Source organism: Condylura cristata, unplaced genomic scaffold, assembly GCF_000260355.1.
Source record: "Condylura cristata isolate star-nosed mole 26May11 unplaced genomic scaffold, ConCri1.0 scaffold00031, whole genome shotgun sequence".
In the NCBI taxonomy this organism is placed as follows: domain Eukaryota; kingdom Metazoa; phylum Chordata; class Mammalia; order Eulipotyphla; family Talpidae; genus Condylura; species Condylura cristata.
In genome coordinates this window covers 13,702,098-13,727,658 of record NW_004567132.1, presented here as the reverse complement: position 1 = coordinate 13,727,658, position 25,561 = coordinate 13,702,098, and the positions used below count along the sequence as shown (strand labels likewise).

The 25,561-nt window shown below is 40.7% G+C and overlaps 1 protein-coding gene across 1 annotated transcript in view; it reads right to left on the bottom strand.

The window, feature by feature from the left end:
• The window catches only part of ANXA4 (annexin A4), a 51,009-nt gene extending 38,048 nt beyond the window's left edge, over positions 1-12,961 (bottom strand). The window contains exon 1 of the mRNA XM_004691481.2: positions 12,568-12,961. The gene's annotated coding sequence lies outside the window, so the exon portion shown is untranslated. The remainder of the gene's footprint in view (positions 1-12,567) is intronic.
• Positions 12,962-25,561: the final 12,600 nt, after the last annotated feature.

The following is a 25,561-nucleotide window of genomic DNA, read 5'->3' as shown; positions in this document are numbered from 1 at the left end:
ATAATATTTGGACTTGGCACAATTGTGACATATTTTCTCGAGCTCTAGATGGCTGTTACTTACATTATTAGAGGCAATGACTCTTCAGACTAAAGCTATTCTTTTAAACTCCTAGAGTCGATTTCTCCTTATTTCCCATGAAAATGTCTAGAAAATCAGAGATGAGAGAGCAATCCCACAGCAGCTCAAGAAAGCAGGAACAGAAATGGAGAGGTGGTCCTCCCTGGTGGCACAATGCAAGGGGTTTAGTCACAGGACAATGAAACAATCTGCAGCCACTGCAGCATGAGTTCTATCCCCAGCCAGGAAGATGACCCACACAGCACAGCAGACCTCTCCTGTCTCACCCGCTGCTCCCATTAGTAATGTATTTTTAGTCAATCTGCCTGTTCTGCACCCCACTTTGTCTCTGATGAAATCTCTCACCACCCGTACCTCTGGCCTGTACTCCAGTTCTCGTATGCATAAATAAATAAATCTTAAACAACAACAACAAATGGAAAGGAAAGGGCTGTTTCCAGAGTTCATTTCCACTAAAATTGGATTGTCAAGATTGAGAAGACTTTTCACTACATCCAGCACACCCCTTCATTATTTAGACAGGAAACAGTCCTATGGACAGGTAAATGGTGTGTCTGCTTTCTATGTAATGTGTGTAGTAATACTGCAGTGTTTCCTCTCATCTGACCCATGGTCTGGCCCTCTGGTGTGGCGGGCTATAAAGGTTCGCACTAGAATGGTCACCATTTACTCCATACCACTCTTTTGATGAGAAACAGCAACCAAAGGGGCCAAATTCGAGTGTGGTATAGTCAACATGTAGGGCCCACAGCTACTTTCACAGAACACACCATCCTTCCTCCATGGAAAGTGACTGTGTGGGGGGTATAACTCTCCCACACACACTTCCTAGCTGTATAATTTGAGGCAAGTTAAAATTTCTCTGTAATTCAGTAACCACATTAGTAATACCGATTCACTAACAGCAATTAATTTTTTAAAGATTTATTTATTTATGCACACAAGAACTGGGATATAAGCCAAAGGTGTTGGGGGTGAGAGGATTCACCAGAGACAGAATAGGGAGCAGAACAGGCACATCTACTGAAATACACTGAAATATACTGATATACAGGCACATCTACTGAAATACAGCAGAGGGGAGGAATGGGAGAAACAGGAGAGGTCTGCTGCTCCATGTGGGTCACTTCAATGGCCAACTGAGGATCAAAAGAACTTGCACTGCCGTGGCTTGATAGTGCTGTGTCTTTGACCCCTGCACCACCAGGGAGGGCCCTTTTAATTATTTTTTAGAAGTTTGAGATCAAAGTATCAGCAAAGATGGTTACTTATGGCCTGTCTCCTTGGCTTGTTGATACCTGATTTTCTCCATGACTTTTATGTTGTCTTCACTCTGTGTCTGTGTCTTAATGATGTCCTCTTTCAATAAGAACAGCAATTACTTGATAAAGCTGCTACAAAGATTTATCATGTTATTACATCTTGAGTTCAGAATGGTATACACATTATGTACTCAATAAATGTTAGCTATTCTTTTTATTACTATTCTCTCCAAGTAAACTTTAACACCCCATATAAATATTCTAGCACTATCTGTTTAATAAGCTATTTATGGTGTGGGTGACTACCTATTTACAAATATCTGTGGTATAAAGAGTCCAGGCTTTCATAACTAGCCACACATCAAACCAGATTTCCCTTATCTTTCTCCTGCTCACAAAGTCAGTGAGGACCTCTGAGTGTATGTATCCCCTGATATGATCATTATCTTCATAGTCTTCTGAATTCGACAGAAAGCTTGAATCTAGATTAAAAACAAACAAAAACTAACAAACCTAACAAAAGGATACACAATTTTTTAAATGCGTGAAAGACTTGAATAGATATTTCACAGAAGATATATGAATAACCAATAAGCAAAGGCGCTCATCATTAGTTATGCATAAAATGCAAGTTAAAACTGGCCCTCCTGGGCTCTCCATGGTGGCACTACAGGTTAAAGTCACATTAGGAAGCTCTCTGAAGCCACTGCAGCATGAGTTCAATCCCCTGCCAGGGAGCTGACCCACATGGTGCTGCAGACCTCTCCTGACCCGCCCGCTGCTCCCCTCAGCAGTGTACTTTGTCAGTTGGCCTGTTCTGCTCCCCATTCTGTCTCTGGTGAATCCTCTACCTCCCCAGCACCTCTGGCCTGTAAGTCAGTTCTGTAGCATAAATAAATACATCTTAAAACAAACAAACAAACAAACAAACAAAATGGGCCCTCTCTGTTGGCACAATAGGTTAGAACTGCAGCCACTTCATCACAAGTTCAATCCCCAGCCAGGGTGGCTTCCCACATGCCACAGCAGACCTCTCCTGTCTCGCCCACTTCTCCCCTCAGCAGTGTATTTTAGTAATCTGCCTGTTCTGCTCCCCACTCTGTCTCTGGTGAATCTTCTCACTCCGCACCCTGGCCTATATCCTGGTTCTGTATGCATAAATAAAAAAACTAAAAAAAAAAAAAAACAACAAACAAATTAAGACCACGATAAGACCACGATAGCCTTTAAAACCCATAAAATGATTAAAATGACAAAAAATGAACACTATTAAATGTTGAAGAGGATACAGAGCAAACAAACCTTTCAAACATTGCTTGTGGATCTTAGGAAACTACTGTCAGTTTCCAGTAAAGTTAAACATTCATCTACCCTTTGATACAGCAATTCCCTCCCTAATCCAAGATAAATGAATACTCATGTCCACAAACTATGGATAAGAACGTTTGCAAGGCCCTTATTCACAACAACTTTAAACTGGAAACAAAATGTCTATCTACATATAAACAGATAAGTAAACTACAGTATATTTATGCAGTGAGATGCTGTACAGTAATTAAAAGGAATGCACCACTACTTAAAAAAAGGGTTATGAGGACAAGTTTATCATGTGTGTATTTTATTACAATTAAAAAAGTGAACTCCTTAAAAAAACCTCACAAAACTAACCACTTAGATATGTGCTTTTTGCTGTATATAAATTATACTTCAACAAAATAATTATATATATATATATATATATACAGTCTAAGAGGTCAAAGTCTCTGCTCTGGAGGCAGTCAGTGGCCTCTCGAGAGAAGTCTACTGCTGTATCTTTCCCTTGGTAAGAGTCACTTAGTAATAACTAAGATAAAATCCAACTCAGTGGAATCCAAAAATCCATACAGCTTTTGCAGAACATTAAGTATAAAATCATGTTTCCTCATGTACAAACAATTATTTAAAGAAAAAATCTGTCCAGCATGGTTAGGCTTTGCCACAGGGTTATACACTGTGTTTCTTGGTCCATTTCCAGAGTTATTTTAGAATAAAAGGTCCTCAATGAAAAATGAAAGGTGACTGAATCCCATGTTCCTCTTTCAGATACAGGTAAATTATTACAAGCAAAAGTGAATCAAATAGTTGGGATTCCAACTAGCTGATCTCAAGCTACTGTGTTGATCTTCAGTTCAGGTCTATTTCAATGCTAGGAATTTTCAAATGTTTCTCTGGACTTAAGTCACCCTAGCCTTGCCTTATGAGTCACATACTATAGTCTACTGTAGCACCAGACACAGATTCCAAGCTTGACCAGTACTCTTGATCTCTTCTTTTGTCCCAGTCATCTTAAGTCTGAGGGATAAAACAAGAAGACCTCATCAAAAGAGAGATCTCTAAATCTAGTATCTGGTTTCTTAGAATCTTTTTCAGAAAAAGTAAAATCCAATTCATCTTTCTTTACAAAATCCTTGTGATTCAGGAATAGATATGCTGAATTTAAATGACAGTCTATGTGAGGAGGGAAGGGTTTTATAGTGAGTCCATGAAAAGGCAAATTATACAAATTATATGTATTTTGTCCTTATAGGCTTTATTTGCCTATAGATAGGAAAGTAGGTATTATGCACCCAGTTCTTCCATTCCAAATGCCAACACCTCTGTTTGCATATGGGAGGTGAGGTGAGGGGGAAATCTCTTCCAAGGTCAACAGGAAAAGACTGAGTCTTCCTTCATAGATTATACTGGCTCATCATGTAGAAATGAGCAGAGACTAAACACTGCTCTCTGAAGTGTCTACTTTTATTATTCTCATGCCTCCCATGTGCTGTAAATACGCAATTTCTAGTTCTGTGGGCACCTCCTCTTCCCCTTGGCGCAGTTATTCCCTCAACTGGGCCAGGGGAGAATCTTTCCAAATTTTTCCAGAATTCAAGCTGACGCTGGCAGAAGAATACAAAAACAGAATTGTCAAAATTCTTCCACAGTAGATTTTTGATTCACATGGGGTACTTGTTATTTCTGTTGCAGCCTCTCCCAAAAGATTTCAAAACTTCATGAAGGCATGGTGAGGCAAAGAAACTCATGAAGAGTAGGACTGACGTGAGATAATGACAAAAGCTGAGAGGAATTAAAACCAGTAGACTTTGACAACAGACTGAGGTTTACCAGAAGGGGAAAGAATGGGAAAAGCAAGAATGGAGAGGGTCTACTGGGTGGGTTGGGTTGATTTTTTAAAAATAATTTTTATCTAAAAATATGCATTTGGCCCATTTTTAGAATATTGGTGCTTTACTAACAGATATATAGAAGTTATGCATATATTATTCAATTTTAATATTTTATACCTAATGCATATAAAATATTTTTCCAGTTTAACATTTTCTTTCAGTTTTACAATCAAAATTTGAGTGTATGTTGTTATACCTATTCATCTTTTCCTTTATAACGCTTCCTCTATTACTTCAACAGTTGTTTTTTTGTGAACCGTTGATCATAGTTGAGTAGAGTGATGAATAGATAATGGAGTTCATTTTGCTATTCTCTCACTTGGGCAAATGTTGGAAAATGTCCACAATAACAACCTTTCCAAAAAAAGGATCTCTTCCCCATTGCTAGAGTGTGACTATATTCTATTTCTACTAGTTTTAGCCCAGGTGGTTAAAGTAACTTGTTTATCACATGATTCATCTTCTTTCCCACCCACTAAACTTAGTCACAACCTCTTCTTTTTTTAGGCATGTCTGTTTCTTAAAGCCTAGTTTCAATTAAAGAAAGTTTCATTGAAAGTGCTGGCAAGGGGAGGCCCTCCCTGGTGGTACAATGGGTAAGGACACAGCACTGTAAGCTGGCTGCAGCTGCCTCAGTGCAAGCTCAATTCCGGGCCCCCGGGAGGTGATCCACATGGCATGGCAGGCCTCTCCTGCCCCCCTCAGCAGTGTACTTTGCCGATCAGCCTGTTCTGCTCCCCACTCTGTCTCTGGTGATTTTCTCACCATCCCTGCACCTCTGTTCTGTATGCATAAATAAATAAATCTTAAAAAAAAGAAGAAGAAAAGTGCTGGCAAGGGTATGGAGAAAATGGACCCTCTTTGGAATCCTCTTACACTGTCGATGGAAATGTAGACTGGTCCAGGGCCTAGGAAAAACTGTGTGGAGGTATCTTAAAAGACTAAAAATGGATCTGCCATTTAACCCATCAATTCCACTCCTAGCTATCTACTCCTCCAATACAAAAAGACTAATTTGAAAGGAAAGCTGCACACCTATTCTACTGCAGCACGATTTACAATATCCAAAATGTGGAAACAACCTAAGTGACCAAAAACAGATAAGAGGGTCAAGAAATGTGGTATATTTACACAGGGGGATGCTACTTAATGATCAAAAAGATAAACTAATGCTGTAACATGAATGGAGCTGGAAGGGATTATGCTAAGTGAATGGAACCAGAAGGGAAACACCCGATGGTATCATTTATATGTGGAATACAGAAAAAGCAAACGAGGGTCAAAGACAAAATTTAAAACCAACCCAACAATATCACCACCAACAATGAAACTGTTAGAAGTGCAAATTCTCAGGCCTAATGCTGGACCTGCAGAGTTCAAAGCCAGCAGTTTGGCCTTTAACAAGCAATATGGATGATTCTGATGTACCACTGCTTTATGGTAATAAGTATAGATTTCAACTGTTAATGCCTAAAAAGTTCCCCAATGCTACCTTAGGCACGGCATAGTTGTAGATTCCCATTCATCAAGGAAAAGAGGGTGGGAAAGAAAAAAAGGAGAAATTATATTAAAGGAAGGGGGAGAGGCCATATAACATTAACACTTATAAAAAGCCCACATAAATATGACTCAGGAAATGTATTTGCCAGAGATTATTTAGATGCCAGAGTTTTCAAAATACACACTACTCCTGGAGGGCCTGATCTCTTATTTTACCGTATTTGTGACCAAATGCAGTTCTCTTTCCACATGTGGGTGTGGGCACAGGTTGTACAGGGGGTCCCTTCAACACCAGACCCTGCTTTGTACTCCAAACTTAACCTCTTCCCTACCCCCCAGGACAGCTAGATTATTCTGGAATAAAAGTTGATTTAGTAGTGACTCTTGGAAAGGGTTTCTGCAAGGATTTTTAAATTTTTTTATTTATTTATGCATACAAGAAAGTTCAGGCCCGGGGTGCGGAGGGGCCTTGGGGGAGGAGTGGTGAGAGGATTCACCAAAGACAGAGTGGGGAGCAGAAAAGGCAGATCTCCTGAAATACACTGTGAGGAGGGCAGCAGGTGAGACAGGAGAGGTATGTTGTCTCATGTGGGTCAGCTCCCTGGCGGGAGATCAAACTCATGCTGCAGTGGTTGGTAATAGCTTGATAGCACTGAGACTAACCTCTGTGCCACCAGGGAGGCCCTGTGTTTCTGCAAGGATTAATGATAACATCAGTCACCATTATACTCTTTTTCCTCATTAAGAGAAGCCTCATGAGTTTAGGAATTGGGTTTGGGAAGCAGGGAAGGTAACACTTTTCCCAGGAAGAAATAAAGATTAGTCAAGGGCAACCCCTAGACAGCTGCCACAAATGGTTTGTGAGTGGCCACATAACCCACTTCAGGTGGGTCTTTGCTATGCAAAGACAATCTTGCCAGAGGCTTCAGAGAAAGAATTTGCTCCAGGCTGAAAAGATTGAGTAAACTAGACAACTTGTCCCTTTCTTCAGGTCTTGAGTATTGTCAGGACCTGGTATCTGCAGATGTGCATTCAACAGGATCCTAAGTAATGAAGACTGTAAAGCAAATTTCATGGCATCTGGGAAAAGTCCTCAAACTTCAGAATACACAAAATCACATGGGAAGCATTTAGAAATACAGATGAGGGAGATGCTAGCCTCCAGAGGTTGAGTCAGTAAATCTTGGGTAGATTTCAAAGGCTTTAATTGAGCTCCCCTGGTTATTTTCCTCTTACTCTGGTCCAAGTTCTGTTTCTCATGCAGGTGGTCCCTGTATGAGACTCAAGATTCAAAGCTCCACTCACTGTGTGTGCAGGCACTCACAGTCCTCACTTAAACAATCATTTTACTCCTGTCAGGTACTAGGCACTGCACCATGGAGAAGACGCAACGTTGCTCTCAAGGAGGAGATTGGCCAGTGAAAGAAAAAAAAGTGGACCTATAACCAATTCAGTGACATAGCAGCATGCTGTAACTATTAGAGATGCAGGTTGGGAAGGAGACAGAGTCCTGTTATTGCTCCTCCCCTACCCAATACACACACGATTTAAAAGAGCTTCCATTTGACTATGACTTTGAAAGGTAGATAGAATTTCAATAGGAAAAGAGTTTGCAGGCAGAGAGAACAGTAAATATAATGCCTCAGCTATGATTATGAAAAGTAAGACTTGGTTGGAGAAGAGTTCATTTGGCATTGGGCTGGAGCTTTAAGGACATGAAGGGAGTCAAGGGAGAAAAATGCTGGGAAAGTAATTTTCAAAAATAAGTCATTTAGGGGCAGACTGGGCTTGGAGATTGGACTAAATTTTCCAGGCGATGGTAAATCATATAGTTATATAGTGTAACTTTGCTGAGCACACACTTACTGCAAGATGCAGGGCTGGGAGCTGCTTGGTCCCTATCTCCAGAATAGTTCAAGCTAAGTGGACACAGGTCTATAACAAGACTCAATAAGCTGCAGTCATTCCTGTGTTTGGGACAATTACAGCAAGGTAGAAACCCCTCACCCAGATTAAGTCAATTAGAAAAGAAAATGATGTTCAAGCTGAACCTTGAAGAGCTGCCCAGCTGCTCGACAGGGAAGCAGGGAGACTTGCTTCTTCAAGGTTGAATCTCTGCTTTGATTTCCTTCCTGGAATTCAACACTTTCATTTTATTTAGAAACATTTATCATTCATATATCTGTGCTATGCACTGGAGCAGATGCAAAAGAAAGTAAGGATTTAGAACCCAGGGCAACAGTTCTTACCATGAAATTCTTGGACCCTCTGAGACTTGACTCCCAATACTGATTAGCTCTTTCCCCAAAGGTTTATAGAATGACCTTAATTTCTACAGGCCTGCCCCTCTGGAAAACACCCTGAATGATATGCCACTTTTCCAGTGCTTTCCCATCCCCACATTGAGGCATAACCCTTTCTTGTCCATTTCCACTCCCAGTATAAAGGTCACCTGCTCCAGGAAGCCGTCTGACTATCTATGATGGATTTGAGTGTACTTCCTCTGTTATTCCATAAGTAGTTTTAGATAACATATCAAATTATTTATCAGACAGTCCCATGATTTCTGAATTGATGATTTACTTGAATATTTCCTTAAGGATGAGGTCCTGTGTTTCATCCTAGAATAGCTAGAGTCTGTCACATTATATAAAAAATAAGTGAATCTTTCCATTTGGTAAGCACCATGGACATAATGCTTAATTTCTGAAGATGCTGTTCCTGCCTTTAGATGCTTCCCCAATTCTTGCCCCCCTAGGAACTGGTCATGAAAATCAAGATCAGCACATTGTCCAGTTTCAATGTCTGTTCTCTACTTCTCCTACCTGTCAGCTGGGATCCCTCCTTGATACTTAAGAGTGGTTTCAATAAAGATCAAGTTCATTCTGGGCAAGTAGCTCGGACATAGGTTCTACCTATTCTTCTTCAAAAGAATCAGTTTAACCTACCAAGCCTGCTTTATCAGGCTGGTTCCCAATTTTAAACTTATTATACAACAGAGTAGAAAAGCACAGGATATAGAATCAGTTGCCAAGTTCAAGTCTTGATTTTACCACTTGTTAGTATGTCACCTTGAGTAAATTACTCAATCCCCTCATGCCTAAGCTCCCTCATCTGTACAACAGATAATCAGTAGCACACACTTAATATGGGTGAAAATTTAATAAAATACATGCCAGGTGCTTGGAACAGAGTTGGGCTCGTGATAAATGCTTGGTGAACACTAGCTGTTCATTCCTGCAGCACAGCAGTCCCAGCATAGAGAAAGGCAGAGCCCTCACAGACTAAGACACAGTCAGGCTGAAGAGGAGGTCCAGCCACCTCAGTGTGCATTACCTGCCCTCACTGCTAGGATTATGTCTGACAGAAGGCCCTGCTCCAGCTGGTCTACCTAGTCAATAGCTTGTTATGGATCCCATCTAGATCTTGTCTCTGCTTTTGTAGGTAAAGACACATGGAACCAATTAAGCCATTTAAATACAGAGCTTTTCCCCACCATGCAATTGGAGGTCTATTAGGTTCCTCTAGGAACCAGGTAAAGAAGAGCCAAACTAATCAATAACAGAATTGGAAGCAAGATTAAAAATCATATTCTATGGTTATCAAGCACTGTAAACTAGGTGAATTTGATATGATAGCTAAAATAAAGAGCAGTGGGGTCAATTCCATCATTTACCACATTACCTAGAGTATATAGTGTAAGGATAGGCCTAAGTTCCCTGAAGTCTTTTGCTTTTGTTAATGCTTTACTTGATTTACCACATATCTATATATGTTTCTCATAGTGAAGTCCAGGAAACACTGGAATCATATTGATCGAAGGAATCTATTAGTGGGCTATTGTGTGCCTCAACTATTCTGTGTTTTTTTTCTTGATTATTCTTTGAGTATTCTGTGCCTCTCAGTGTGTAGAAATAGGGACAGTTCATAAGGAACCTCTTGGAGCAAAAGTCCTGGTATAAGGATCTCTACATAATGAAAACAAAATGTACAGAAAGAGAAATAGATGTCATGGTTAAAGTAGCATAAACAGTGAGACTTTCCTTGACTTTTTCCCTCTTTCCCAACCGTGGCTGGGGCCAACCGGTTATGCCTCCCCTATACACATGTGCATTCCCTGTTTGTCGGCTTGCTTCTTTGATCTTTTTTACTTCTGGTCTGATTCTAAATTAAAATGAGACTGTCCTTGAACATGGGCTGCACCTTGGTGGTATAGTCTCTCTAAGCTTCTCATTGTTCTGCATGTGAACTCTGAAAAATCCTTTTTCATCCCACTGCCACATGTCATAATGACACATATAAGATATGCAGATCCCTGGGCTCCATACCTGTCACTCTGGATCAATTTTTTGGGGGGCCTGGGTCAAGAATCCACATGTTACACCAGTGTCTTGGTGGATTTTGATGTGCCCTGAAATCTTGGAATTATGGCTTGAGCTTACCCTTTAGGTAAGCTTAAAGGGGCTGCAGGGCCTCTGCTTAGACACCTAAGCTGCTGAGTGAGCTCTCATCAACTCCAAGGTTACCCAGTCTGTGGGATTCAAAAGCCACTATTCAAAAAACTCCTATTCAGCTCTCCCAACACCACAAAGTGAATTTATTCCCTCACATATATGCAAAGCCCCTCAAGAATTTAGGATCCTTAACGTGTTCCCATAACCTACACAATCTTCCCTCCCTAGTTGAAATGACTCCAGTTCTTCAACCATATCTCAGATGTCAGCTTCACATGAAAAAAAAGTTGAAAAGGAAAATAAAAACATTTGATTTAGTTAAACCAGAAATGTCACAAATTCACATCCTAAATCACTGACCAAAGCAATGATGGAGTCACAACAGAGAGGAAAATAAATCTGCTTATAGGTGGTCTGACCTTGACGGAGAACCACAATGTGGATACTTACCTGTAAGACAAGATTAATAACTCTGCCTCAGGCTGAAATTAAGATTAAACAAGTAACATAGGAAGGCTGCTATTCAAGTGCCTCAAAGAAGAATAATGTAGCACCTATCAAACTGCCTTTATAACGAGCCCTAATTGCAGTGAAAGAGTTTCCTCAAGGTCTAGGTTTGGGACTATCACAGCTCAAAGTCCCAGACAAAACTTTTTTTTCAAGTTTCTTGTTTATATTAAAATATTTGCTCCAAAATATATCCTGAGATTGTTTTAAAACAAGAAGGGCTTTATCTTCAACTATTTAGGTAGAACTGACAATCCTATTATTTTGAAGCTGCAGGTACTCCCTGGCACACTGTTGACCATTCTCAGTTTCCATCCCATGTTCCTCGGAGAAGAGAAGGCTCAGTCCACAGGTAGACGCTCAAGTTTAAAAAAGCAAAGGAGTGCCTAGACGTAAGCAAAAGAATGGGCCACAAGACATGAGTCTGGGGCATGGCCAGGAGACTTACCCTTGACATGCTGAGGAACCTACCATGGTCTGACTTGACAGTGTAAGTGACTTTCTACCTGATTTCCAGGGAAAAATTATCCCCAAACAAATGCAAGAATATCTAGGGGGGAAATTCATAGATATCCTTGACTTAGCAGCTCTAAGTGTGTATATGCTTATGTATGTATAAGTGTGTATGTGACCCGAAAGCAATAGAAATCTGACCTACGCAGAATGGAGGGGACCTGGCCTGCCCAGATAGACGCTGTGAAGAAAGCAGCTACCCATTTTCTCATTTTTGCCCTTTTCTTCTGCTTGCTCTTCCACCACTATCACCTGAGTTCTTGGCAATGAAAGACCTAGGATGGGGCTATCATTAGAGTTACTTGCAATGAAAAGAGAAAAGTGGAGTCCTGGAATTGATGGGCAGTGGGATGGATAATTTGGAGGAGTTGATTTATCCATTCTTCTCACTGTTAGCTAAAGACAGAAAGTACCCACTTTTCATGAAAGTTGTGGCTCACTCAGGACCCACAATGCTCCAAACAGCTCGCAGAAAACTTGCATCAATTTGGGGAGCATTTCAAATTAGGCTGTTGAAAAGCACTAACTTCTTTGGTCCCCAAGTTTCCAGCTAACCCAATTCATGACATGTACCAGACATTATGCGAGGGCATTAGAAACATGAGAGAAAAAGAAGAAACTAAAGGAAGTGTCTCAGAAAATTAAAATTAAAAGTAAAATTAAAAGTAAAACTTGAGTGTTAAGCGGAGTCAGCTCCAAGCAGTCTAACTCAATCTTTTCTTTTTAAATCCCAAAGCCAGCAGCACAGTGCACGGCACATGAACTCCATACATAACTTCTGACAAGGCCTCCCGAACTGCATCAACAGCTCAGGAGGTTTTTCTCAAAGTGCTGGTGGATTAGAGTCGCGTCTTCTCCCTGTACACACTGGGGCAGAGCCCTGGCCCGTCGGCTCCTGCTCCACCCTGTGGCGCGCCCCGCCCGCAGGCCGGCGTGGGGCACCCCTTCCTGGGAACTTCTCAGGACCCGCCATCCCCAGGAGGCTCTCCAGGGCAGTCGCTCCCCTCCCTAAAGCCCAAGTCCCTTGGCCCAGGGCCCACTTACCGCTCCTGCAGACACCGGCAGCGATACTCTGCTGTGGCGGGGCAGGTCACTCCCTCTGCTCCCGGCAGCGGGTCTTATTCCGAACGGACCCGCCCCACTAGGGGTGGAGACTTGAGCGGGAGTTCCCCTTCAGTCCACGGGACCGGAAAATCCACCGTGGAGAAGTTCACCTGGGCCCAGGGAGGGGCTGACCTCGCCCTCACGCTGGGGACTACCCGGGGCAAGTGCTTGTGCCCTGGGAGGTGACCACTCCTGCTCTTCCAACGTCCTTGCCTGGTTTCTTGCCCAGAAAGCACAATTCGCTGGGTACCGCCCAGCTGGGCTCCAGCACCCTCAAGAATCCCAGCAACTGGATTCTCCACGTCTACCGGTGCTGGTGCCGCTGCGCCCGCACCCCCTGGGAGGGCCGAGGCCCTGGGCCTCTCCCAAACGCTTTCTCAGCTGCACCCGATTCTACAGGGGGAGCTAGACTGCCGCTTTCTCCGGCAAAACTCTATTTAGTCATGCTGAGCCTAAGGCTGCAAAAGTGAACAGTATTTCATTTCCCTTTTCCCACCAAAACGGGCATTGCAAAAAGTAGTTCCCTATCTCCGTTGAGAAAAAGCGAGTTTGCTTACCTTCTGTGTCTAGCAGACAGGGGAAATTTGTGGACAGGAGTTAGGAGTAGTCCCAGATGAGGTCTACAGCAAAAGTTCTGTTTTATTTAACAGGAGGTTAAGTTATTTCAGCGAGTGTGTTTGGTATCCAGGAGACCAAATTCAAATGACTGTTGGATTTAAACCCAGAAGGGTAACATTAAATTATTTCTTTAAGATGTAGCTAATATAGATAGTTTAACACAGTTTAAGAGCAATAATCAGACTGATGTGGATTCTAGGCTTGGTTCTGTCCCTTTTCTGTGTTTATCGTTTCTGAGCTTCAGTAATAACAAACCTTGATGCAACAAAATTAACATGAAAAATAATGGGAAATAATGAAATAATTAGTCTCTTCAGAGAGATTAGAGAGACTGCTGCATCCCTTCAAAAACAACAGGTAGTGTGGCCTTCCTGGTAGTGACAAGAGGTTAAGTCTCAGCTTAAGTCTCAAGGGGTTATGTGGAAGCTATCAGCAGTCACTGCAGCATCCGACAGGGGGCTGACCCCTATGGCACAGCAGACCTCTCCTGACTCACCTGCTGCTCCCCTCATCAGTGTATTTCAGTAGATCCAACTGTTTTGCTCCCCACTGTTTCTGGTGAATGCTCTCAAAACTCCTCACCTACCTCTGGCCTGTATACCTTTATGTGCATGAATAAATAAATCTTTAAAAAATAATAAAGCACAATAATTAGGCTACTCTTGGTAGATGTTAGGAATGGAGTAGATGCTATTTGCATCCTGCAGAGATCACCATTACTAAAAAGGTACACCCAGCTCACAGGTATCCCTTTTTCCCATAACAGCCCTCAGATCAGGCTAAAAAGTCACAGTTAAAGCTAACTTCTAGATCTGGAATAAGTCATGATTCCTTTCATGTTCCAGATCTCCCTTAGCTTATGCTAACTTTCCACAGAACACACACCTGCTGTGCATCTTCTCTAGGCTAGCCTACTTCTCTCACTTACTGTTACTCCTGAGAATATTCCCTCACAAGACATTTACTTGAACATCCCTATCTCAGCTTCTGCTTCTAAGGAACCTGATCTAAGACAGAGTATTTTAAAAATTAATATAATTGTTGGTTAAGGACTCAAAGGAGTCTTTAAATTAAAGACAGCTGAATTAATACATTTGCATTAGGCAGTTCCCTCAGGAATTCCAACTAAAACAATAATAGATTATTTTTCAATCTCCCAAAAACAGGGAACAAGAAATATCTCAGAATATGCAGTAATTTGCTGTACCAAGTGCCTCTGATTGTAGGTATATAGTTAAGCCTATATATATATATACACACACACACACACACACACACACATATACATATGTGTGTATGTATGTATATATATATGTAGTCAGTTCCCTCCTTCTCCTTCCCAACACCATATGTCCCTCTTTCACTCAGATACAAGATTGAGAACACAATACCTGGAGAGAATAAAACAGAGGATCTTTAGAATGAGGGCATACCAGATATGGTCAGGATGTTCTGGTTATCTAAAGCTACTTAACAAACTCCATCCAAGTTTGGTGACTTAACAGCATGGCCATTGTGCTATATCTCTTGGTTTTGATGGGTCTGAATTTGGACAGGGCTTTGTTGGGGCATTCTACTGTTCAAGTTGGCATCACAAAGGTCAATTACCATCTGTTCAGATGGCAGATGGCTCTGTCTGGAAGACTCACATGGTTGGCACCATGGTTAGCTGGCAGGCTGGTCTCTGTAGCACTGTCAGTCTTCAGGCCTACATGTGCTCTCTGCACTTAGCAGTATCAGAGTAGCTGGACTTCCTACATGGAGACTCAGGGTTCCCAGAAAGGATGCTCTAAAAGACCCCCGGAGAAGTTGGCTTCTGCGTCTCTAAATCTGGAAACCCTTGAACATTATTTCTGTGGCATTCTATAGGTATAAAAGTCGTTAGTGGCTGCCCAGACTGAAGGGTGAAGGAGCTGCGCTCTATCCCTGAACTCAGAGACTAAAAAAAAAAAAACAAAAAAAACCTTGTAGGCACTTTTTGTTTTTAGGGAAAAAAATGCCATGTTCAAGGGTGAACAAATTTTATGGTTCTTAATTTCTACTTAGATTGAACAGATGCTTTTGCTTGAGTAAGTTTAGAAGGTGGAGGGAGCGAGAAGCATTTCAGGACATCTGGGGAACAGGAAAATAAATCAACTAAATAATTCAATTATATTTGTGTAGAAATAAAGAACATGAGTTTCTACATTGAAAGTGCTCTCTGAGCTCAGTATAATGGACAAAATAAGAATCACACCAAGGCACATCATGATAAAATTTCAGAAACTGGGGTCATAAGAAATATCCTACAAACACCCAGAGGAAAAAATGAAGTTTTGCAAAAAGGCTCATCAGAATGGCATCAGATTTCTCCACAGCAACATATGAAATTGGAAGACAGTGGAACATGTCTTTACAATTCTGAGAGGAAATTATTCCCAATATTGTTTCCAAACCACAGTATTAGTATGGGGGTAAGTGAAAATATTTTGAGGCATGCACAAGAAATTATGGCTCATACTTTTTCTTAAGAATCATTCAGAAGGTGTGGTAAACCGTAAAGGCTAAAAAAAAGTGAAAAATAAAAAAGTGAATAACAAATTGATATTTCTGTCCCCTCTCTTTGAATTTGAGTGGGTACTTTGGGTAGGATTTTGTGATTATACAACAAATGTAATGTTATCTAACTTCCAAGTTTATCCTTGAAAGGTTCTATGGCTTCCATCTACTTCTCTCACCTAAACCATGTGCCTTTGGAGCCCTGATGGGCCATGTAATAAGTATAGCTGCCTGAAGTCACCAAGTTGCAGAGACTAATAGAAGAGGGGGTGCAGTTATCAGGAAAAGATTATTATAGATAGCTGATGTCTATTACAACCATCTTCTCCTTCCTCACTCTGTCCCTAATTATGGTCCTATATGGACAGACAAACCAATGGAGGTAAAGAGTCAGTGGAATAATGCAAACTGGTTCAACCACTATGGAAAGCTGTGAAGGACCCTCAAATTATTAAAACTCGATCTACCACATGACCCAGCAGTTGCAGTCCTAGATTTCTACCCAAAGGACACAAAAATATTACTTAAAAAGGAAACCTGCATCTCTATGTTTATTGCAGCATTATTTACAACAGCAAAGATGTGGAAACCACCTAAATGCCTGAGAACAAATGAGTGGAATACCATTCAGTGATCAAAAAGATAAACCGATACCATTTACAGCAACATGAACAAAGCAAGAAGAAATTATGTTCAGTGAAGTACGTCAGAAGGAAAAAGAAAATTGCTTGATGCTTGTACTAATAGGAGGAATACAAGGAAACTGAACAAAGCATCAAAGGAAATAAAAGGCAAAACTTGGAGGCAAAATATAGAACTGATGCACCTATCCGGGGAAGGGGAGGGAGATGGGTCAAAATGGGATAGAAGTGCACAAGGGAGAATGCTAATGGTTTAGGGTGATGTGGAGGGAGATTTATAGGGACTTCACCTGAGGGGAGAAATCAAATACTGTACAAAAATGAACAATGATATAAGAAAATAGTTTAATTAAAAAAATCAGAGGTGGCCCTCCCTGGTGGCGCAGTGGGTTAAAGCACTGCCCTGAGAAGCTTAAGCCACTTCTGCATGAGTTCGATTCCCATCTGCCCTGGAGGAGTCCACATGGTGTGGCAGACCTCTCCTGGCCGACCTGCTGCTCCCCTCAGCAGTGTGCTTGGTCGATCTGCCTGTTCTGCTCCCCACCCTGTCTCTGGTGAATCCTCTCACCCTCTGCATCTCTGGCCTGCACCCCAGTTCTGTATGAATAAATAAATAAATCTTTAAAAAAAAAGTCAGAGGAGCCCAGCTGTTTCAAACCAGCAGCTTGAATTTCCCAGTCCTAGTGCCAGCCACGTGAGTGAGAAAGTCTTGAGGTAACACCAGTATTGTCCTTGTCTCACAGAGCCAGGTGTGAGACCACAATAACCACCTAGCTGAGCCCACTAAGTCACCAGAATCATAAAGAATAACAATAGTGGATGATGGCTGTTGTTTCATACCACAAAATTTGGGGTTCATTTTATGGAGCAATAGATAATCAGAATGCTTCCAGACAAAAGTAGGCCTGGTCCAGACTTCTGAATCTTCTTTCTCAATACTCATGAAAATGAAAATGGCCCATTGCATATAATGAGGGGGCACTTTACCTTGGGTGTCAAGTGTTTCTCTGATACTGGCAATGTCAGGAGAATGCCCAGCCGGCATCCAATCTGACTGCTGGCCAGGAAGACAGCAAGACCAGAACGAACCTGATAACCTTTAGTTTCGTGGCACAGTGACTTTGCAAAACATTGAGAAGAAATCTTTCAAAGGTGACATTCCTTGCCAGATGGCTCCCTCCACAATCCTTTCAGGCTGCTGGAAGGTAACCAATCCTGCAGCCTAAGATATAAGAAGAAGATTCTAACAACCTCCAAATAGACAGGCAGGGAGCCAAGAAGAATGAGTTCATCCTGTTTGGGAACAAATGCAAAGTGTGGATAAAACTTTTAACATTCAAGGATGAGTAAGCATAAAAAAAGCATATAGTTATAAAAAATCACAAATGTATAAAAGAAATATAGCATTTTAGAGCTAGACAAATAAACTTTTTAAAAGTCTTATAACATGAAGCAGAAGTAAATTTTAAATGGCCTCTGATATGTCTGTGATGGGACAAAACATATCCCAAAACATGGAAGTAATTAATATTATTTATAGTTGAGGTAGAATTAATAGTTATGGACCATGTTGGAAAACAAAATCTACGGGGGGAGGGGGAGGACGACCCTTTTCAGTCATTTATGGATCATTTATAAAAACTGACAAAATATGTATTTATAAGAGCACCTCATTAAATTACAAAATAAAATAGGATGTGATCCCCAGTCCTACCATTTATTAGCTGCTGACCTTGAGCAAGTCTCTTATCTCTTCTGTCTCTGTTTTCTTATCTGTAGATGGATATAATAATAGTACCTACCTCAGAGGTGTCATTATAAAGACTAAATAATTTATGTAGAAAAATTTTGAAGAGTTCTTAGTCTATTGTAAGCTCTATATAAGTGTTAGCTGTTTTTCTGGTCACAGTTAAGTACAATTTCAATTCACTTATAAATTGTTAAACCAATCACTGCTTTCTCTAGTCAAAAGTATTCACTACCACCTAACTGTAACTGTCATGACTGGGAACTTTAATGGGAACTACTTTTGTCCTTCAAGATATTTCTTTATTGTCTGCTGCTATCAAAGAAAAAGCTAAAGTCAAATGATTGTCTTCCTTAGTAGGTAGCTTCTCATGCTAGAAAAAAATGTAGATTTCCCCTTTCCTTTGAAGAAAGTGTTTATTTGAAGAATGAAGTGCTGTTTCCCACCTCAACTGTGAGCCAGAGGATTACCTCTGTGGAGGAGGTGGCAACATCACTTACTTCATTCCTCACCATGCCCCCCACCAAGCCCCACCAGGCTCCTAAGGAATTTAAGACACAATTTGGCAGCAATAGGCAAACAACATGCTTGGACTAATCTTTTGATTAGGGTCCTCTTTTGTTACTGTAATAATTTTTTCCAACAAACTTCACTTCTGTTTGGAAAGCGGTCCTGCCAAATTTACCTAGTTTTTAGATATCAGGTATTCGAACTTTGTTTGCCTATCATGCATAATGAGCAAAGGTGATGAATCCTCTATACCACAAACCCCGTGGCCCATCAGGAGGTAGTACAATGCTGTAGGAAATATATATATAAGAAAAAGCACAGCTCTATTTTCCATGCCTCAAAAAAAGGGATTTTTTTTTCTTTTCCAAAACTTGTTTTAGTTACTAGGAACTGCTTTATCTTAAGCTAACAAACTTAATTTAATCACAGGAAGTTAATCATTTGCATCATGCCCATACAAATGTCAGCTAACTTTGGTAAACAAATACCAACATATTTGGTATTTGCCTCCAGGGAAAGACCCCACCCCCACCCCCAATCCACATAGAAGCCTGGAAGCTGATGAAGAAGGTATTTAGAATGAGCAGGCTTGGGGTTCTGGAGTGCCCTTCTCCCTACCCTGAACCAAGATCAAGCCATTGTCATGAACATGAGCACTTATCACAAGAATCAACATGGTCTCCTTTGGTTTTGCAAATACTCCAGGTGGACGTGGAGAGTCCTGAAGTTATGACAGTTTAGTAAATTATCTCAGAAACACTGCAACTGCAAGTAGTATAGGGTGAGAGTTATCATGATGACCTAATGTTTCTCTCTCTCTCTCTCTCTCTATATATATATACAGGGCTTTTAGCTGAAGTTGAAGTTGTGGCCACTGCTAGGTTTAGGTAAGTCTAGGTAGGTCTGGAAAATAGGCAGGGAAGATGTATCAGAGGTCTGAGAAGCCTCACACAAGAGTGGACGTGCAGGCATACTGAGCTAAAGTAACAAAGACCCAGTTATTGCAGGGGCCCAGGATCCCAAGAACAGAACTGAACTCAGCATCTAGGAATTAAGTCTCAAGTATGAGTGATATTGTGCCAAACTGCTGAAATGTGGTATATATAGGAAGGCCTTTGATGACTGCAAGTATCCAAATAGTCAATATAGCATGTAAAAAAAGTATTTGACTTTATTAATCCTCAGAGAAATGCAGATGAAAGCCCTGGTGAGATACCACAGAACACACCAGAATGTGTAAAATTAAAAAGACTAGTTATATGAAATGTAGAATTAGAGCTACTATTATACTCATAGATTGCAGGTGGGAATGTAATTAGTGTAATCATGCTAGGAAACCACTTGGCAGCATCAGTTTAACCTGAAAAAATAGAGCCTATAACCCAGCAATGTCTAGGTAGTATGCTACAGACATATTTTTTGAAGTTTTAATAGCAGCATTATTTGTAATAACCTGTATCTGGAAATTTATATGTCCATTTATAGTGGAATGGATAATTTTTTAAAATTTTTATGCATATAAGAAGTGGGGTATAAGTTACAGGTATGTAGGGGGGGGTGAGAAGATTCACCAGAGACAGAGTGGGGAGCAGAACAGGCAGACTGACTGAAACACACTGCTGAGGGGGGCAGCAGGTGAGACAGGAGAGGTCTGCTGCACGATATGAGGGTCACCTTCCTGGCTGGGGAATCAAACACATGCCACAGTGGCTGCTGATTGCTTGATCCCTGGACCACCAGGGAAGCCTGGAATGGATAAATTAAGTGTGATATAGTCACACAATGGAATGCTATACAGCAAGAGAAAGAACAAAATACAACACAACAACCTGGATGCCTTTGTTGATGAAGATGCTGAGGGAAGGAACTTAGTACAAAACACTACCTATTAATGATTCGATATAAACAAAGTTCCCAAATGGGTAAAATTCATCTATGTCCTTAGAAGTCAGGGTAATGGTTACTTTTGAAATGATTAGAAGGGCCTCTGGGTTTCTGATAACATGTTACTTGATCTGGGTCCTGATTACACGGGTGTGTTCACTTTGTACAAATTCATTGAGTTGTGTACTTTTTCATATGTGTGTTATGCTCCCATAAAATGTTTATACAGGACCCTCCCTGGTGGCCAGCGGGTTAAAGCACAGCTCTAAAGCCACTTTAGCATGAATTCTATCTTGCCTCAGAGGTGATCACATGGCCCCGCAGACCTCTCCTGACCCCAACCTCCCTCCCCTACTCTCCTCAGCAGTCATTGGGCCAGTTCTGCTCCCTGCTCTGTTTCTGGTGAATTCTCTCACTGCCCCTGCAGCTCTGGCCTGTACCCCAGTTCTGTATGCACAAATAAATAAATTTTAAAAAATGTTTATACTTAAGAAACTACCTCTTAGTAGAAATCATTCCATTTCTCTAGCACAGTAATAAAGGGCCCGGTGAATGTGGGTTAACAAGTGAATTCAGCTCCTAAGTTGAAGAAAACTTTGCTTTGTTCTTCAGGAAATATTATTTCCAAGATAAATCAATGGTGTCAGCTGCAGCCTACGAACTGCTTAGTCAAGAAACTTTACAAGAACCAAACCCTGAAGCGATGGATTAACATATTCTTGAGAATTTTATGTATTTACATAATCTGGAAGAAAATATTTCTAAATATTTTTTAGAAAAATTTTCTAAAATGCTGGGTAAAATGAATTGGTTTTCAAAATGAATTGGTTATCATTTCTTTTTTAAAAATAAATGGTTGCTTTAATTTACCAGGAAAATAAAAATCAATACAATTATGAGTTGTATTTAGCTTCTTACAATGCACATTATCCTACGGCCACATAGTCCCTGCCCAATTCACTGTTAGCACACCTCTGAGCCTCCAGCTGAGACTGACTTTGAAGGGAGGCAAAAGAATTTACTAATATGATGGAAATGTTTGATGTCCTACTTGTGGTGGTAGTTACACTGGTGTATAACATTTTCTGAAACTCAAAATTTGTGACTTTAAGTTTATGTAAGTTATGTCCCAATTTTCAAAAAGGAAGAATGTTAAACTGATTAATGGCTGTTGGTCATAGGGAGTCAGAATTTATTCAACCAATGCCCTATATTATCAATACTGTCTTCTAGACACAAGGGGTTGAGCACAGCACTTAAAAGCTATCCGCAGTCACTTCAGCGCGCTGGAGCTCCTGCCAGGGAGGTGACCCACACATGGCGCAGCAGACTTCTCTCTTGCCCCACTGCTCCCCTCAGTAGTGTATTTTGGTATTTCTACTTGTTCTGTTTCCCACTCTGTCTGGTGAATCCTCTCATCCCCTCTCACCTCACACCTCTGGCCTGTACCCCAGTTCTTGTATGCATAAATAAATAAATCTTTTTTTTTTTTAAATAATGCCTCATAGTACTAGCCAGAAATACTAGATGTCAGGAAGCTGAGTTTTCCATGGTTTGACCTGTCTCCTAAGTTTAAACATCTGCAGATAGAAACAGGTGAACAAGAAGCTGTCGATGAACTTGATGAGTGCCGTGAATTGGTTACTCGATTCAATCAAATTGCATAATAGCATGATGAAGCATTTTCAAATCACGTAATACAAAAGCCAGGATCGAATTAAATAAACTCCTTTTCACACAATCCCTGCATCTCTACCTTACTTCCTGTTTTCCCAATTTAGTCCCTTGGAGTTTGTTTCCAGTACCTGGGCGAGGTTGCCATCTAGTGGCAGAAGAGGCAATCACAGCAACAAAAGCAGCGTGGGGGGAAATGATCTCATCTCTTTTTCTAGCGGAAAGACTCCTGGGAGAAGATAATTTTCCATCTGTGGATTGCCAGTGATGGTTAGTCATCCAGCAAAGGGCTTGAAAAGATCCTCTGAAAAGATGCTTTGAAGCTAAAGAGAATTGTGGGAGCTCTTTTGAAGGGACAGACAGGAAAGTCTTAGGCACTGACTCTTCCCCTGCCAGGGCAGTCACAGTGACGACAGCCAAGGACACAAGACTGCAATTAGCCCTTACTCACTGGTGCATTTGTGCCAAACAGAAAAAGGCTTCTTTCATGTGGGTGGACAAAGCCCCAGGGTGCAGGGCTTGTTAGGCAGAGTACAGGCTGTTTGTCAGCTCCCCTGCCCACCTCTGCGAGGAGCTCTTGTGCAGTGGACAACCTGCACAACCATGTAGTGCAGCTCTCCTGCAGCAACAGTATCTTCTCTTGAGTGCTCACAGCAAACACCAGTTCCTAAAAACTGGGACACCAGATTAGCACATTCTAGACGCGTATGTATCTTAAGGTACTTGAGCAGCCACTGTTACATGTGAATTTCAAGTTTTATTTGCATAGTACACTAGGCACTATGGACTTTTGCTTTCTATTAGGTCTATGTGTTGAAGGCCATCTTTCAGGTGAAATGGAGGAAAAATGGGGCGCTTATCATGCAGAGGCTTTAGGAAAATACCATCAGGCTGCTTTTTCCTGAAAGACTCTAACATGGAATTGGACAAATCTCAGCAAAAGGCTTAGAAAATTTAAAACTATATAGACAAAAGACACACTGTAGAACCAAGACAAAAAGATGTTTATTTAACAAAAATTTAATAACCTAGGACAGAAAGGGGTTAAAAGGGTGATTAGAGTGACAGTCTCTTTGCCTGGTGTGTGGGTGTCTGTAAGAAGGCTTTACGAAAGACAGCGCACATTCGCGTGTGCGCATGCGCGCCTATGGCTCGGTGGCTCGTGCCCTAGGAAACTCCCACTATTCTCTTTCAAGTTTACAGGTTCCCTCAACAATTAGGAATTTCTTCACAGTCTTTTACAAGTGCACCTTTTTTTAAGCACTTACTACATTTTGTTATAATTTTTGATAGTTCTTGTTGGCATTTGTTTATTAATTTATTAAATTTCCCCTGCCCCCATCAGCTTTTTTTGCTTATTGACTTTCTCCATTGTTTGTTTTCATAATCATTAAGTTTTGTTCTTGTTTTTATTCTTTGATTATACTTTCTTTAGTTTTACTCTAAGTAGTTGTTCTTTTTCTGATTCTTTAGTTGAATTCTAGCCCATTTATTGATTTTCTATTGTGGCAAAATACATGTAATATGCAACTTGCTATTCTAACCACTTTGAAGTAAAATTCTATGGCATTAATTTAAATATACAATGTTGCGCAAGCATTACCACTATTTCCAAAACTTCATACCATACCAAACAGAAACTCTGTATTCATTAATGACTCCTCATTCCCATCTTCATCTCTATCCCTGGTTATCTTTAACTACTTTTGGTCTACATGAACTTGTCTACTCTCGCTGCTTCATATAAGTAGAATCATACAATATTTTGAGTTTGGTTTATTTCATTTAGCGTCATGTTTTCAAGGTTCACCCATGTATCAGAACTTCATTCTTTTTTATCATGGAATAACATTTCCTTATAGTTACATGCCTCATTTTGGTTATCCATTCATCCGATGATAGACAATTGGATCATTTCCACCTCTGGCTATTATAAACAATGCTGCTATGAACACTGGTATACAGGAGAGGGTTTGAGTCTTTGTTTTTAATTCTTTGGGTATATACCTATGATTACATCTTTACATCATCAGTATTTTGAGTAGGCCCCCAGGGCTTGTCTCACTTATTTTTATATGCACAGGCCTACCATAGGTCAACAGTGGGAACAGGTGTGAGTTTGGTAAATGAATAAATAATGGTAATTATGCATCCATATTTTTTTACAAAAGCCATGTGAAAATCTGATGTTATTACTTCAGATATTATTTCTATTTACAGAGAACACCAAAAGTAAAAGGATCATTGTCAAAGTAACTTGGTACTCTAATCCAGAACTTCTAATGCAATTTTACTTTCATCCTATCTTGTTTTATACATATATTTTTGACTATTTTTTTCTGATACATCAGTAGTGAAGAGTTCCCATTTGTACTGGAAGTGGATTACAGGTGTGTAGTAAAGGCTTTTCTCTACAACTATGGGAGGCTGCAGGGCCTTGATGTATCTTCATAACCTAATAGAAGTTCCTGAAGCTGCAATCTAAGACACTCAAACTGATCTCTTAATATCACAGATTTGGTTGCATTATTGCGGTGTGTAAAGCCTTCCAAAAGCTTTACATTGCTCCCAGGGTAAAACCCAAAATCCTTAAAAGGCCTACATACCCTGTGGAGTTTTGCTCTTGAGTTCTAAATTTCAATCCCTATAGCTACTAGCAATTAACTTAAATGAGTGTGCTGGCTAGGTATGAGGTGGAAACTAGCAAGTGATATTTGGCTTTAATGGTGGGAATTGATAGAGTGGTGGGTACTATAATGGCCTGGGGAGGGCAGGCTGTGTCTAAAGTGGACAGTCAGCTCTTGATTTGTTACCATGGGGGCAAGCAAACCCAGTGTGTTCAGAACTTCCAACTTTCTTAGAGAAGCAATATTTGGGTTTTCTTGTGAATTACATTTGTGTACTTAAAAGTGGCATTTAACTCAAAAAGTTTGATAGGTTCTTTAAGAGCAATTTTGGGTTCCTAGTAAAATTGAGAGGAAGATACAAAGACTCCCCATATGTTCCCTGCCCATCCCCCTCCCACTCATGTTTATCTTCCCTCATAATCAACACCACCACCACTGGAAGGGTACCTGTGTTATAAATGATGATTCTACATTGACCAATTGAAATCACTCGAAGTGCGTAGCTTATGCCAGGGCTCAATTTTGATATATAGTCAATGGGTTGGGACAAATGTATTCACTGTTGCAGTGTCATGCAGAATAGTTTCACTGGCCTAAAACCATCTGTGCAAAGAATTCAAAATTTAAAATTAGTTGGGCCAAAATTCATGTGAAGCAAAGAAAAAGAAAAGATTCAGTGCTATGCACAAGGCATT